This window comes from Cavia porcellus, unplaced genomic scaffold (genome assembly GCF_034190915.1).
Source record: "Cavia porcellus strain 051 isolate PalLab524CR breed Dunkin Hartley unplaced genomic scaffold, mCavPor4.1 scaffold_20, whole genome shotgun sequence".
Lineage (NCBI taxonomy): Eukaryota > Metazoa > Chordata > Mammalia > Rodentia > Caviidae > Cavia > Cavia porcellus.
The window spans coordinates 66,431,656-66,448,809 of record NW_026947503.1 but is presented as its reverse complement, the minus strand read 5'-3'; the positions used below and the strand labels follow the sequence as shown (position 1 = coordinate 66,448,809).

Genomic DNA, 17,154 nt, shown 5'->3' with positions numbered 1-17,154 from the left:
TGTTGTCTTGCTTTGAAATTTGTGTCACTTACATTGTTTTCTTCTGATCTTCTTTGTTCTGTTTAGTTTTACCCTCTTTAAAATAAAAATTAAAAAAAAAAATATATATATATATATATATATATGGTCTATAGATCACCAAATGAGCACTCAACTATAATTCCAGCCGGAATTCCAGGACAGCTGGGCTATAACAGCAAGACCTTATCTCAAAATACAAACAAACAAAAACCATTAAAAAATTTTAAAAAAACTTCTAAAAACATTTTCCAGGCAGTACTAGGAAGCACTGACTATAATTCACAAATAATGACTTCCGGGAAGATGGGTGGGTTAGCTGCAGAGAAACAGCCTGAGTCACCACCGTCCGGACACTTGAACATAGCAGCTCAGGGAACATAAGAAGAAAGTGAGTGGGTCCCTGAGAGAACTGAAGCCCACAGGGAGGGCAGAGAGAGAAACTAACAGAGGAGGAGGAGGAGGAGGTGGCAGAGCGTTCTCCCCAGTCAGGACCCACCTGGTGGGAGGAGTGGTTCAAACCTGCGAGTTCACAGGTCACAGGGAGACCCGTGGCAGCACTACAGGCCTACAGAGAGATGCAGCAGTGGAAGGAGCAGGGGATGGGGAGCGCTGCACTAGCTGGGAGTGAATGCTGAGGTCGGGCAGCCTGCAGGAGATGGCCACTGGCTAGTTGCCATCTTGGAGAGGGGCCGGCTGAGCCCAGAACTCAGAGCAGCTGCTGGGCCCATCCAGGCCCCGCTGACCTAAGGTTCTCAGAAGGCCACTGATGGCTACAGGCTGAACGGCTCTGGTCCCAGCCTCACTGCAGAATGCAGGCTAAACTGCAGGAGAAACAGAGGTGCAGATTCCCTGAGATTACCCACTGCTGGGATACATCAACACAGATTCGGATTCTGTCTCCAAACACTGTCTACAAGTGACAGCAGAGACAAACCTGGAAGTGGATTTTTTTTTTTCCACTCTCTTGTTTTGTTGTTTTTGTCTTGTTTGATCCTGCTTTTATGAGTGTGAATGTGGTTTCTAGCTTCCTTGTAGTGGTTGTTGTGTTATTTCTTCCTTCTCCTTTTCCCTCCTGTCTTTTCCATCAGTTTCCCAAAATTTGTGATTCCCCCTTTGTCCTCCAACGTTGCTTCTAACCTCTTCTTCCTCTTCTACTACTCTATTCTCTCCCTAACCCCTTTTAAATTTTTCTCCCCCAATGGTAAAACTGACACACTGAGGACTTCTTCCTACATTTTTCTGTTTGTTTTAGATTCTGTCATATAACCACAACTCCAGTTCATACAGTTAAAGGTAGCAAATTAAGAGTCACCTCAATTCGTCATTTTCTAGGCTGTTTGGATGCTATTTTTATTACTGATTGTACCATGTTAGCCAAAGTGACATAATTGTTCTAACCAGCTGTTCTTCCTGGTATTCCAAAACTGAGACTGCCTAAGGGTTAAAGAAAGTACTGTGGGCCAGTGCCAAAGAATCAGGGTCCAGGCCAAGTAACAATCAACTTTTCACCCCTAACAAATTGAAGAGGTGGGATCTTGCAACAGACTCAAAACCCAAAAGCCCGCTACACTTAGAAGACACTTCTGAGAGGTAGTCATTTCCTAGGAGTTCTAAATAGGAACAATAAAGCTACTTACCATAGGCAATTTACAAGCATCAACCCAGAAATTAAATTTAAAAAAAAAAAGAAAGAAAATTTTGAGAGGACATTTAAACAAGACGCAACCCCAGACGTCCAGTTCACCAAAGGCAAACCCAGGGGGCAGTGAGGTGGGACAGTCTGAAAGCCCCACCCCCAAAGTGGTAACAACAAAGCAAATGAATGAGGCTCTAGAAAAAAGCAAATCAGAAATAATTTCCCAATAACCACAAAGATGATGACCACAACGAAAACCACGCAGACACTAGAGCAGATATAGATTTAAAAAATAGAGGAGCTTAAGAACATGATAGAAACCATAAATGTCCAACATAAGAAATGGAATGCATACAACAGATTCAAGCACATACGCAGAATAAAAGTTCCACAAAAAATTCTCGGCAGCAGAATGAGCTAATGTGAGCACAGACTCTCAGATACAGAAGACAAGCTTATGGCAAGCAATCAGGAAAAGAAAAGTTTCTTAAAAATAGCAAGGGACCATGAAAAATCAATCCAGCAGCTGCTAAATGATGCAAAGACCAACATAAGATGACTGCAGTCAATGAAAAAGCAGAATAGCACAAATGATGTTCACAAACACCATGGCAGAAACCTTCCCTGACAGGGAAAAATAATTTGACACACAAGTGAGGCATACAGAACTCCAACTAGCCATGATAAAAAAAAAAAAAATCTACAGCCAGGCCTATCATAGTAAAGGTTCCAGAAATTCAACCTAAGAATAGAATATTAGGGGCTGGGGATTTAGCTCAGCGGCATAACCGCCTGCCTTGCAAGCAGGCAGTCGTGAGTTCAATCCCCAGTACTGATAAGAACGAAAAAGACAAAAAAAAAAAAAAAAAAAAAAGAATAGAATATTAAAAGCTATTAGAGAAAAGAAACATCACCTATATAGGAAAGCCCATTAGAATCACAGCTGACTTCTCAGCACAAACTCTCAAGTCAAGGAGAACTTGGGGTGAAATATTTCAAGCCCTAAAAGAAAACAACTTTCAACCCATAAAACTATCTTTCAAAATTGATAGAGAAACAAGATACCTCCATGACAAACACACAAAGAAATTCATGAACACCAAAAAAGTGCTCCAAAATGTTCTGAAGGACATTCTAGAAAGAGATAATAAGAAAACAACTCCATCAGCACCCACAGAAGGAATCCTCCAGATGATGCAAACAATTAGACGAGGATGAAGGGTGCGGAGAAAGTGGGGGAGCCAACAATATGACAAGGATAAGCCAACACATGTCAGTTATAATGATCAATGTTAATGGTCCCAATTCACCAGGCAAAAGATACAAACCAGCAGAATGAGCAAGAAACATCCAATAATATGCTGCATACAAGGAAAACATTTAATTTAAAAAGAAATTCACAGAGTCAAAGGATGAAAAACCATACTCTATGCATCAAAAACCAAAAAAAAAAAAAAAAAAAAAAAAAAAGCAGGGGTAACTTTTATTTGCAGACAAAATACATTTCAGGCCAAAATGGATTAAGAGAAACAAAGAAAGTCACTACATCCCTGTAAAGGCAACAATCCAAGACAAAGCCATAGCAACCAACTATATATGCAACAAACACCAGTGCACCTAACTATATAAAACAATTACTAATGGACATGAAAAATCAAATAAGCCGTAATACAATTGTATTAGGAGATCGCAATACCCCACTGACACAAACAGATAAACAAATCAACAATGAAATACTAGAACTGAGCCAAACTTTTGAACAAATGGTCTTAGATGTCTACAGAGTGTTCCATCCCAAAACATCAGAACGCATATTCTCAGCTGCACATATTCTCCAAAATACACCACATACTGGGCTCATAGAACATGCTTAAGTAAATGCAAAGGAAATGAAATTATCCCATGAACACTATCATACCATAGTACAGTGAAATTTGAAATCAATGGTAAAAGAAACAACAAGAACTTCATAAACACATAGCAAATATAAACAACCGTCTACCAAACAACCAATGAGTCACAGATGCAATTAAATAAGAAATCAGACAGTTTCTACAATTAAATGATAACGACAATACAACATACAGGAACTTATGGGCCACAAAGAAAGCAGTCCAACAAGAGAAATTTATAGCCATAAACAGCCATATCAGGAAAACAGAACAAACTTATTTAACACCTTAATGTTGAACCTCAAACTTTAGAAAAAGAACAAGCCAAACCCAAGGTTATATGATTCAAGAAGTCGTAAAGATCATAGCAGAAGTTAATGCAGCTGAGACTAAAAAAAAAGTACAAAAAAAAAAAATCAATGAATTAAAGAGTTGATACTTTGAAAGATTAAAAAAAAAAACAGCAACAACAAAGCCTAAGTCAACCTTATTAAAAAAAGAAAAGACTCAAATCAACACAATTAGGAACAAGAAGGGTAGAATCACAGTTGACCCTGCAGAAATCCCAAAGATTATCCATACCCACTTATAGAAATTGTATTCTAGGGGCTGGGGATTTAGCCAGTGGCATATGCAAGCAGGCAGTCATGAGTTCGATCCCCGGTACCGATAAAAAAGAAAAAGAAAAAAGAAATTATATTCTAATAAGATGAAAAATGTAGATGAAATGGACATGTCCTAGATACATATAGATTACCAAAGCTGAATCAAAAAGATATAAAAATCCTAAATAAACCAGTATCAATAAAATCAAAGATGTAATTAAAAACCTACCAACAAAGAAAAGTCCAGGTTGTGATGGATTTATGCTGAATTCTACAAAAAATTTAAAGATCTAGTAATACTACTTCTCAAATGAAACTGAAAGGGAAGCAATACTCCTGGAAGTATTACCCTGATACCAAAACTGGAGAAGAACCCAACTAAGAAAGAAAACTACAGGCCAATCTCTGTAATGAGTACAGATGCAAAATTCCTTAATAAAATAATAGCCAACAGAATGCAGCAAATCATCAAGATCATACATCATGACCAAGTTGCTTTCATCCCAGGGATGCAGGGATGGTTCAACATATGCAAATCCAGAAACATAATACATCATATGAACAAAGCCAAGGACAAAAAAAAAAAACCATATGATCATCTCAAAAATGCAGAAAAAGCTTTTGACAAAGCCCAGCACCCATTTATGACAAAATCCCTACAGAAAATTGGAATAGATGGTCTTTATCTCAACCTGATAAAAGCCATCTATGAGAAATCAGAAGCCAACATCACACTAAATGGACAAAAACTAAACCTTTGTCTCTAAAATCAGGAGCAAGACAAGGACGTCCAATATCACCACTCCTACTCAACGTAGTGCTAAAAACTTTAGCCAGAGCAATTAGACATGAGAAAGAAATAAAAGGAATAACAATAGGAAAAGACGTTAAATTATCATTATTCATGGATATGATACTCTACATAGAAAATCCCCAAAACACCACCAAAAGACTTCTAGATTTAATAAGCAAATTCAGCAGCACAGCTGGATACAAACTCAACACTCAAAACTCAATAGCATTCTTATACACAAACAACAAAGTCACTGAGAGATAAATTAGGGAAACAACATCTTTCACAACAGCATCCAAAAAATATGAAATACCTAGGAATCAGTGTAACGAAGGAAGTAAAAGACCTCTCTATACTGAAAACTACAATACTCTGAAAAAGAAGATTGAAGAGTATATCAGAAAATGGAAAGGTCGCCCTTGTTCTTGGATAAGAACCAATACAGTGAAAATGGCCGTACTTCCAAAATTGTTACACAGATTCAATGCAATCCAAATCAAAATTCCAATAGCATACCTCATAGAATTAAGAGAAAACAATCCTAAAATTCATTTGAAACCAGAAGAGACCTAGAACAGCACAGGCAATATTAGGCAATAATGGCAAGGCAAGAAGCATATCATAATCCCTAACTTGAAATTATACTATAAAACTGCTGTGATAAAAACAGCATGGCAAAAAAGCAGACCTGAAGATTAGTGAAACACATCAGAAGATGTGAAAACAACTCCAGACATACATAAGCCACTTTATCCTTGACAAATGTACCAAACACATCTGGAATAAAGATAGTCTCTTTAGTAAATGGTGCTGGAAAAACTGGCTTTTCACATGCTGAAGATGAAAACTGCACCCGTATCTTTCACTATGCACTGAAGATTAAAATTAGAGCCATATCTTTCATCATGCGCCATGGTTTAAATATCTAAATATTGAAACAGAAACATTAAACCTGACAGAAGACAGAATAAGTAAAATTCTTGAAGATATTGGTATAGGCAAAGATTTTATGAATAAAACCCCACTTGCACAGGAACTATCACAAAGAATCAACAACTGGGATCTCATCTCATTAAAAAGCTTTTGCACAGCAAGAGAAAGCACAAACAAAGTAAAGAGATAACCCAATTTGGGAAAAAAACGTGTCCCATCTGTTACTCAGAAAAAGAATTAACTATTGAGAGCATATAAAGAACTCAAAAAAAAAAAAAAATCAGACCTCCCAAATATACCTGTAATAACTATTTACCTAGCATTCATATTTAAAGTAACACAGACATGATTTAAAGTGTATGAGAGGGTGTGGGGGTTATGTGCAAACACTACCCCATTCAGAAAAGGTACCTATGCTTCTACAGGGGTCCAGGAACCAGCATGAAAGGAGCCAATCCCTCAGGCACCAACAGTGCGTGCGTGCGTGCGTGCGTGCGTGCGTGTGTGTGTGTGTGCGTGCAAATCTGTGTGTGACACAAAGAATTTTGCCCAAAATGTGTAAAGAAGTCCTACAATCCAATAAAAAAAAGACCATCTGCGTTAGCTTTCCCCTCTGTAACAAATACCTAGCTGGGCAGGGTGGTCACTTCTGTAATCCTAGCACTTCAGGAGGCTGAGGCAAGAGGACTGAAAATTCAGTCCCCGACTGTGCAACTCAGTGAGACCGTCTCAAAAACAAAAAGGCCAGGACAACATTTAGCGCAAAGGTCCTGGGTTCAATCCTCCATGACACACGTATGTGCAATACCAAACAAACAAAATACCTCCGATAACTGACTTTATGCTGGGCCACGCAGGCTCTGAAACCCCACATGCCTGCCCCACACACAGGTGCTCAGCACGAAGCCACCTGCTAGGGCGTATCTGACCAGCAGGGAAAGGGCCTGTTCTCTGGCCAAGCTCACAGCCAGCCTCCACGTCTACAGAGGTCAGGTTCACACATAGTCACCAGCTAAAGTCTCCAGCTACCTTTATGAATTACTCTAAACTTAATGTAAAAAAATCTATGTCCACCTAAAGAACAGTTGTAAATCTTTTATTAGTATTTTTTTTTAACTTTATGAGCACAAATGGGATAGAAACAATGCTTTCAGATCAAGCAGGTCTAGAAGGTACCACATGATCAACACTGAAATCCTTCCCATGGCAGGCACCTGGCAAATATAGCACTGGCATCTACTTTCACTGGCTTGAAACCCATTTCTCATACACAGCTTCACAAACCAATTACCACCCAGTTTAACTGCTGTGTAATTAATCCTTTCAAATCTACAAACACTGTTTAAATTGTATTATTTAATGGAGGTCGGGTTTTGTTGTTTTTTAGGGTTTTTTTGGTACCAGGGATTAAACTCATGACCTCGCGCCTGCCAGGCAGGTGCTCACAACTTTAGCTAAATCCCTGGCCCTTTAATGGAGGTTTTATTCTTTATTTGAGTTGTTCTATTTTTCTACAACTTCTTATATATCTCCAGGCTTAATCTCCTATTTAGCTTCTTTCTTATACCCTTATACCCAGGTGTAAGATTAAAAACAAACTTTCAGAGCCCAGCTGTGACTCTCAGAAATTCACTTAACTACATTAGAGATCAAGGTTTCCTACACAGCTTCTCAACACTGTTCTTGTCACACATAAAATAACATCCCCAAAACCAGATCCGTGATAAAATCAGTTTAAGGAACGGCAAAGTCTACAACTACAGCTTAAGAAATATAATGCATGAAATATCTTTTTTATATTGACAATTATTAAAGAACTAAGGATAAGAAAACAAAAATGCAAGCCAGGCATGGTGGTGCACACGTGTAATCCAAGCGCTCAGGAGGCTGAGGCAGGCGAATTGTGGCAAGTTCAAGACCAGCCTGAGCTACAAAGTGAGCCCAAGGCCAGCCTGAACTGCATAGCAAGACCCTGTCTCAAAAAGACAAAAAAAAAAAAAAGAAAAATTAACAAATTGTCCCAGGAAACAGACAGTGCAAAATCAACTTTAACAAGCAGCTAAAAAAATTTTAAATTAAATTTAAAAGCAGCTAAAATCTAAAAAGCTTTATGTCCCATATTTTACAAGAAAAGTTTACAAATTCAGAGTATTACAATGTAAGATGTCAAAAAATGCACACTGAGCTGGGCATGAAGGTACCCCCACACCTGTAATCCCAGCACTCAGAGGCTGAGGCCGGGGAATTGAAAGCTCAAGCCCAGTCTGGGCAACTCACTGAGACTCTGTCTCAAAATAAAAAGCGTTAAAAGAGCTGAAGAGAGCAACAAGCCCTCCTTCCTGGTAAGCAGTGGCAGCGAGCACACAGCAGGTGCAGCGGCAAGTGCTCCAGGGAGAGAACAAGTCAGCGTCCCCCATGAGCCTCGGGGGAGGCTGAGAAGGAAACGTCCAGCCCCCACCCCCAGCACCCGGATAGTTCCGAGGTCAGCCTGAGTTGATAGCATCTCAGGTACTAAATGCTTGTACTGGTGGGTTGATTATGCATCTCCTGGGAGGATGACCCTTTGCAACACAGCAAATATGGGGGATTTCCTTCTATCTTCTGTTTGAAGGCAAATATTATTTTCACTGTTTTGCTTTGTTCTGATTAACTGTTTTGCTCTATTCAATATTCTGTTTTGATAGGTTTTATACTGCTCTGTTTTTGGTTTGATTTTGCTATACCTGACTGACTGGACAACTATTGTGAAGATAACAAGATATACCATGGTACCTAGTACTGTTATCCCGGTATCCTGCTCTAAAGTTCTGTACCAATTTCACTGCACTGTCTCAATTGTTCTGTCTTGTTTTGTTGTATTTTGCTATCTTCAAAAAAAAAAAAATTTAAAAAAGGGCTGAAGATGCAGCTCAGTGTGCAGGTCCTGGGTTCAAGTCCTAGTACCACGGGAGCAGGGGGATGGGGCAGGGGACAGCTGAAACCTTCACCCCAGATAATTCCACCTCCTGACTGCAAGGTGAAAGGCTGGGAAAGCTGTGATTCAAGGGTTCAAACAGTTGCCCAGTCACAGAGATACACACATTGCATATGTAGCTTAGGCAAGAGGGGAAAACCCCAGGGGGCTGCTGCAGTTAAAATCAAAGTGCTATCAGGAGCAGGCGCTCTAAACATGGGAGACATAACACTGGCATTCAGGAAATGTTTCCTTTGAGAAATATAGTATCAAGGGCACTTAACAGTGAAACAGCACCTTTAAAGGGATGCTACATCCTTCTGTGGCGCAGGCCTCTGTGTGCTACATTTCATGATCACATAAGCTATCCTGAAGAATCTCTGGAATCAGAATTTAACTGGGGGTGAGAAGGAGAAATTAACACCACTGGTTACAATGGGAACCAGATAAAGGTTCCCACTGTAACCCCAGAGTTTCCAAAGAGCACTCCAAGGCACCAAGGGTACTGCAAGCAAATACACTGGCGAGCCCTGGAGGTGACTTAAGTGTGACAGAAGCAGCTCTCAAAAACTGTCAGCCACTGTGCCCACAAGGAGTTCAGGTCTAACACTGGATGGTACTTTTCCTCGAATTTACTGCTTTGTCAAACTGCCTTCTGTGACAGCAGGACACAGACAGAAGCGAGGGACGGAGAAGACAGGCAGAGAGAAAGAAACACCATATAGTTTACCTACAACAAAAAATAAGGGTAGTGACGGCGAGTGCAACGCAATGGGCAAGATGTGAGAGTTTGCAGAGGACCTCACAAGCACATGCGGTAGCTGTAGTTACACAGAGTAAAATATGCTGTTTTCTTTCATACTTTACAGCCCTCCTCTGGTACCCTGGGGGTTTGGATACAGGAACTCTGGGGACTGCAGACCGCACAGGACCCACACACATCGTCCTGTAGCCAGGATGCCCCCCTTGGGTTACTCACAGCCTCTGACACTGTGCCAGTGCCCGTCAGCAATACCTATGCTGTCCGGTTCCGGAATGCGCGTGTTGAGGGGCACGCAGGTGGCAAAGGCCTTGACAGCTGGCAGACGTGAACCGTGACTTCGTAGACAAGAGGGCAAAGTTCCAATTACATAAAACCTTATAACAGGGGCTGGAGGTTTAGCTCAGCGGCATAAGCGCCTGCCTTGCAAGCAGGCAGTCGTGAGTTTGATCCCCGGTACTGATAAAAAGGAAAAAGACCAAAGTGAGTTTGATCCCCGGTACTGATAAAAAGGAAAAAGACCAAAAAAAAAAAAAAAAAAAAAAAACCATGGGGGCTGGGGATTTAGCTCAGCAGCATAAGCGCCTGCCTTGAAAGCAGGCAGTCGTGAGTTCCATCCCTGGTACCGATAAAAAGGAAAAAGACAAAAAAAAAAAAAAAACTTGTAACGGAGACGCTTCACTTGTAAATGCTGGAAATGATGTGCAGCTTCATCTCAATCCATAACAACAGCAGCTCTCAAATTTCAGTGCTTCTGAGTTTAACATTTATTTTATGGAGCTTCACTGTACCATGGTATCAGCTCAAATACTAAGTCCAAGTGGGTTTTACCAGTATTTCTGCTTTCAACCACCTTTCATCCAACAGTTTCAAACTGAAATAACTTTAAAAAATTCAAGATGATCAGCCTGAAGAATTTCACTCAAATATCCACAGCCCCACTAGCTACCACATGGCAGGAGCTCTACAAACACTGCTTCCTTTCTCTAAGCATAAGGACCATTCAGGACACAGTATGCGCACACACCTTTACATGTATGGGCAGAAAATACCTTCAGAAGAATCCAGAGACATATCACCATGTCACTCCGGGGAGGGATGGTGTACGGCTGAGGTGACAGGGTACAGCGTAGACTTACACTTCTCACCCTGAGAGGCCACAAGCATTCATTGTTTCAAAAAATAAACTCAACACTAAGTGCGCTTAACAAAAATTATTTGCATCTCACCCAGACCTCCAATAAAGAGATGGGTAGATGCACTGATAATCCAGTAAACAGGAAGAATATGACGTTCAAATCTTAGTGCTCTGCCCGGAACACAGCTGTACACCTTAAGAGCCTCAATTTCTCTGTATTACTTATATTCATGCAAAAGTGTAAAAGTATCAAATAAACACATCCCCCAAATAAAGAGTCTAGCAGCCAGAGAGGAAAGAGCTTTACTCTTTTTCTTTCCTTAATTCTCTGTTTGAAAAGACCTTCAGAAAACCATGATGACATTTTTAAAATCCCATAAACTCAAAAAGGCCAACAAGACGCCTGGGAAAAAATACTGGTACTAAACATGACAACTAACTTATAAAATTATTTTTAATAAAGCACCCTTGAAAATAAGAGCCCACATCCCCAAGGTTAGCACAGAAGAATAAGCCCCATCTGCAAACACATCGGAACATCTCGATACTTGTCCTGCCCACCTGCAGACGCCAACATACACAACTCTAAAATCTCCCCTAAAGAGGCCAACCTGCAAGTTCCCCCAAGGTAATGCATAAGGAACACTGCAAAAATACTTAGAGACAAAAGCGTGTTTATAGCTGCCACCACTTGGAGCACCAGATAACAGGCAAACACACTCACCAGAAGTCCAGGGTGAGAAGGCTACGAACAGCCTTGACGGAGAGCAGATGGGATGCTTGGCGTCCCAAGACCCCAGATGCAGTCCCATGTCCCTCAGTCTTGTTTTTCCAAGCCTCGATGACCTGTCTGTCTTCATGTCCCTGGGCCTTCACTGTGGGTTCTCATCAGTGAATTTCTTATTTCCAATATCAACCTTTTCAATGCCAGAATTTCTGATTTTAAAATAATTTCTCTGGGCTGGGGATTTAGCTCAGTGGCATAAGCGCCTGCCTTGCAAGCAGGCAGTCGTGAGTTCGATCTCTGGTACCGATAAAAAGGAAAAAGACCAAAAAAAAAAAAAAAAATTTCTCTGTTGGTATCCCTCTTAGTGACAGCTGTGATGCTTTCCTTCAGCTCTTTTTTTTTTTTTTTTGCTTTCTTGAAGGTATTGGGGGTCCAGCCCAGGGCCTCCCAGGGTGCTGGTTCAGTGCTATCACTGACTACATCCACATCCCCTTCCTTTAGGGATTTCTGCATGCTGAAAGCCACAGAAGAGGAGTCTCAAAAGGAAAGAGAGGAAAACAGAAAGAGTCTCTGAGGAAGTCACAGCCCCAAACATCCCAATTCAATGAAGAAGCTCAAACCTCAGTGGGATAAAGTCAGGGCATCCAAACCAATTGCAAACAAAGGAAAGAGAGAAAAGTGACTCAGCAGGAATAGGTTCTCTTGAGAAACTAGAGGCCAGAGGCAGAGCAACTAGCACAAAGTACTGAAAGAAAAATCCTGTCAAGCAGGAATTCCTTACTTGGTAAAACTATCTTTCAAAAATGAAAGATTAAAAAATTCAGACCTTTTTTGATTGAGAAACACTAAAGCCAGGCAGGATGGCACATACCTGCTGAGGCAGGAGGACCTTCCCAAATATGAAGCCAGCCTGGGCTACTTAATGAGACCACCTCCCAGAAAAAGCCAAAAGACAAAAAGAGAAAAGTCATCACCAAAAGACCTACCCCACAAAACAAGTGGGAGGGAGTGCTCCATGCGCGTGCTACAGGCCAGGGCTTCTATTTCTGACCTCACAGGTATGTCTCGCCATACCACAACTCCTCAGACACCAGCTGTCCTCCAATTCAACTGAATTCTGAGGTGCTCGCCCACGAGTCAGTCAGCTTCCCGTGGTTTAAAGGCTCCACTCATAAGAGGGCCTCACTTCAGTCTCAGTCACAGTGCCACCCTGCCCGCCACCTGCACTCCTGGCCAAGCAGCCAGAAACCCGGGGTCCCACAACTTCTGACACGTTCAGCAACTGGCAAAGTGGCTCACAAAATTCCGGGGAACACTTGATTCACATTTAACAGCTCATGATAAAGGCGACAAAGGACAGAAATGAAAAGCTAAGTGCAGAGATACACAGATGAGGACCAGAGGGTCACAAGGACAGCAGCCTCCCGGACCAGGACACACTCACCAGCCCACTGCCCAGAGGGTCTCAAAGGGGGTAGGGCGGCACCCCACAGGCATGGTTGATGGAGCCCAACAGCACCCCACTCACACATCTGCTCCCCCAGTCACTTGGCCGGCCTCCTGGCAAGGATCCCCCCATTGTAATGTTATAGGGGCCCACCCACTTCATTCGCATAAACTCAGGTGTGCCTAAAAGAGGCCTAACAAGCTTCCTGCTTATCCACGGTGGGAGGATACCGTCCAGGACCCCAGGGGTGCCTGAAAGACGTCACTCCTAGCCCCACACATGCTATGATTTTACTATACATTCAAACCCCATTGTAAAAAGTTCAGTGCAGATAGCAGGCACAGTACAAGAGCAACAATAACTAAGATAAAACAGGACAGTGCTAACAACAGATTGACCCAAGTTATGTGACTGCCATCTAGATGCCTCTCAAAATATCTTGCTGCACTGGACCCTCCCTCTTCTGAGGGCATGAGACAGTATGAGAGCACTGCAGCAGGGTACCAGAGAGCCGCGTTGCGGCTCCACAGCAACAGAGCTGGAATGGAGGCTGCCACGTGACGAATAGCCAGGCAGCGCACCGAGGTGGGACGAGCCAGGAAGAAGAGTGAACACTACATACATTTTACCTATCACCCAGGATTCTACTCATGGGGACACACCCAAGGCAAAGAAAACGTCCACACCAGGAGCTGTCCTTGAACACTTGCCCAGTGGATAAACTAAATGAGACAGGAGCTCAGTAACCCTTGTTTCCAGGCACAGTGGTACATGACTATAATCCCAGCTACTCAGGAGGCTGCCGCAAGAAGACCGAAAGTTCTAGGTTAGCTGAGCAACTTTGCAAGATCCTGTCTCAAATTTCAGGATAAAAGATAATGTTCAAAAAAGGCAAAACAGCAACAATGGAAAGTACATTAACATAGGAAGAGTTTTCCTTTGGAAGGATAATGAAAATGTTCTAAAAACTGCTTTAATAATGGCTGCAAACTGACAGTCTTACCACTCATCTCAGTCATTACAAAAACCTAACCAGTCTTTCTGCATCCAATCTTATGCAACCACCACTTCCTACAATCCACACTCTGCATTCTAGAATGACTTTTCTGAAGTGAAAATAGTACCACGCTTCTTTTCTGTGTAACAGCCACAAACCCTGTTATCACCCACAGGAAAATACATGGCAGGAAGCTCTGTCGAGGATCTATCTGCAGCCTTGTCTGCTACTTACAACAGTCACAGCTGAGGCAAACTTCCCACTTCCCGAAGTGTGCCCCAAGCTCACCCCCACATGTCTCTGTCCAACTGTCCTTCAGCCTAAAGCTCCTGTCTTCAGTCTCTGCCTCAGTCATGCCCAGTACTTAAGCTTCAAGTATAATAAAACATATGATACCTAATACAGTGCCTGTCACAAACAGAGTTAAAAAACAGTTGAAACCGGGCCTGGTGGCACACTTCTGTAATCCCAGCACTCCGGAGGCTGAGGCAGGAGGATCGTTACAAGTTTGAGACTATCCTGAACTACAAAGTGAGTTCAAGGCCAGCCTGAACTGCGTATCGAGACCCTGAGCCACTTTAGGTCTCTCTTTTTTGTCCTGTCTCAGTGACTGCTACTTGCCTATAAGAAAAAGCTGACATTTCTCGGATGGTGTACAAACAAGACTATCCGGGAGCTGGAGATTTAGCTCAGCGGCATAAGCGCCTGCCTTGCAAGCAGGCAGTCGTGAGTTCAATCCCCGGTACCAATAATAAGGACAAAGACAAAAAAAAAAAAAAAAAAAAAAAAAAAAAAAGAATAAGACTATCCTCACCCATCATCTGGTCCGCCTACCTTCTCAGCTTGATGTCTCCCCACCATCTTACACTCTAACTAAATAATCTTGCAGATCCTACAATACAGTTTTGGATGCTTTCACCCACACTGTTCCTTCTGCCTAAATGCCAACCATTTCTACATCTGTCCAGTTGTTTTCCATTTATAGGTTGTCTTGACTACTGCCCTTCTCTATAACCTCATCTTTGCTTCCTACCTTCTTTGTACATCCTTGAACACCCCAGCCTGTCTCCCTTCAATCCTAAACACACACTGTACTTGTGGGCTGGGGTGTGCTCAGAGGCAGGGTTCTCCTAGCACAGCTGAGGTCCTGGGCTCCACCTGTGCACAGTTCAAGAACCAAAGCTGGACCACCTGAAGGCAGGTGGTCTCATCCACCTTGAAGTCCTTTCACCTGGGAAAGAACCTAAACAATTTATTTTTCCTTGTTCCTTCTTACATGCAGGGTTTTCTTCTGCAAAAGAACACATTTTCAGGTAATATCAGGGACCTAATCTGTCTTTACCAAGCAAACAACTTTGCAAATACACCTATAAAATAAAGTTAATATGCACTTTCTCATACCACATCTAAATTGGGGGGAAATAGTCCATCTCGATCTATAAGAAATACTATTTTGAAAAGATGACGAATTAAGTTCTTGCATGTAGTTGCTAGATACTTTTTCTAAAAAGTACTTATCTGTAGTTTCTGTTAAGCCTATCGCCTTGTACCTCGGGGCACCTTGAATGAAAAGTGGGAACTACCCTACTAAGTGTACTGCCAGTACAGCTCATTTTCAGGTACATGCCAAAAAGCGAATTATCAAAAAAATCACCTACACAATTCCAAAGAGACAAAATAAGGCTACATTTCTCGTTAGCAGTTTCATTTCTTCTCCTAGAAGTGCTGTCTCCCCGAACACCCAATCCCAAGTGGGGCTATTCCTTATCACCACTCAGATATTCTGGGAAACTGTCAAAAATGACGAAAGCACTGCAGCATTCAAACCCGGCTCTCAAACAAGCACTCTGGGAAAGCGTCTCCAGCCAACCCGATAAATCCCTTGAACTAAAATTTCCGCGATCTACAAGCTGCGAGGCCTCGGGGCAAACGCCGCGCACAAGGAGGGCCGCTCTGCAACGCTGAGCCAAAGAGCCTGAGCCAGCAGAGGAGCAGCGGCTCCGGAACGCCGAGGTACTGAAAAACCTGTTTCACAGGGGCAAACTGGAAAGAACGGAAGGACAGCGAGCTGACCTCAATTAAGGGCTGCGTGGCACAAGCACCTTTGGAAACGGCCTGGAAAGGGAATGCTGGACTCCAGGTCGGCCCGTGCACCCCGCTGGACCCAGACTCCGGCCCGCGCCCGTAGGCGCCCCGGCCCGTGCCCCAGCGCGTACAGCCTGGGCCCGAGATGCGGAAAGAGTGGGCTTCTCCCCTCTCCCGCCGTGGAGCTGCAGAGCCCCGCCTGGGCGCAGGTGGACGCAGGGTAGGCCCCCGCCAACCCCCGCCCCGCCAGGCCGCGGGAGGCTCGCTCTGGTGCTCCTGGGAGGCTGACACGCCCCCGCCCGGCCCTGGCTCGGCCTGACTCGATCCCCACTTCCAGCCAAGTCCGAGCCAGAACGCGCAGCACCCTGACAGACGGCAGGCTCTCCGACACTCAGGGAACCGCAGCCACCGCCACACGCCCGGCTGACCTGCGAGGTCGCTGCCGCGCGGCCGCACACCCTGCCGCCGCCCCGCTCAAGCCGCCGCCACTGCCTCCAGCGCTGTGCCCCCGGTGAGCCTCAAGAGCCCCATTCCCACCCCTCCCTGCCCCCGCCTGTTTACTGATTGGAAAAGAACGCGACGGTGTGGCCCGGGGCGCACGCGCAACCGCTTCTCCGGCTGCCGCCGACTTCCCGGGTCGCTTAGCTGTGATAACTGAAGCAGTCAAGGATATGCGCACGGGGCCCTCGCGCAGGGCATGATGGGAGTTGTAGTCTTCAGACGCCAATCCTAAGCCCTGCTGAGGACCGCTCGTCCCGGAAACACACTACCACACCCAGAAGACACCGCGCCTCCACGCTTCCCGCGCCCCTGGGCTCACTGAGGTGACACGAGCGTGCGCCGAACACTGATGCTCTGCAGGCGCCTGCGCAGTATGAGCCCTGGGGGGGCACTCCTACAAGTCCAGCGAGGATTTAGTGCTGAGTGGGAAAGGTTTGTTTGTCCTTCCGCTCGGGCGGCGTGTCCCTTTGCTGCCGAATTCCACACTGTCCCGCGCAGACCTCTGCAGTCCTAACCGGACCAACCTGCCTGCGCACCGCCTCCAGGCCACGGGCGAAGCCTGCCTGGCTCCCCTGGGTGGAGTCGCTGGCTCTGAGGTTCAGAGGGAGGGAGCGCCTGGCGGGTGCGGAGAGCTCCTTGGAGTGCGAGCTGCACGTCGCCAACGAA

At 43.9% G+C, this 17,154-nt stretch overlaps 1 protein-coding gene across 4 annotated transcripts in view; it reads right to left on the bottom strand.

Moving 5' to 3' along the window:
• Window positions 1-16,691, bottom strand: part of Ralbp1 (ralA binding protein 1) — a 34,091-nt gene extending 17,400 nt beyond the window's left edge. The window contains exon 1 of one of the 4 annotated variants that reach the window (XM_005001230.4): window positions 16,549-16,691. The gene's annotated coding sequence lies outside the window, so the exon portion shown is untranslated. Of the gene's footprint in view, window positions 1-11,455; window positions 11,643-15,975; window positions 16,162-16,415 lie in introns of those variants that run through there. The other 3 variants (XM_003464435.5, XM_063231973.1, XM_013146683.3) reach the window with 3 other exon arrangements.
• Window positions 16,692-17,154: the final 463 nt, after the last annotated feature.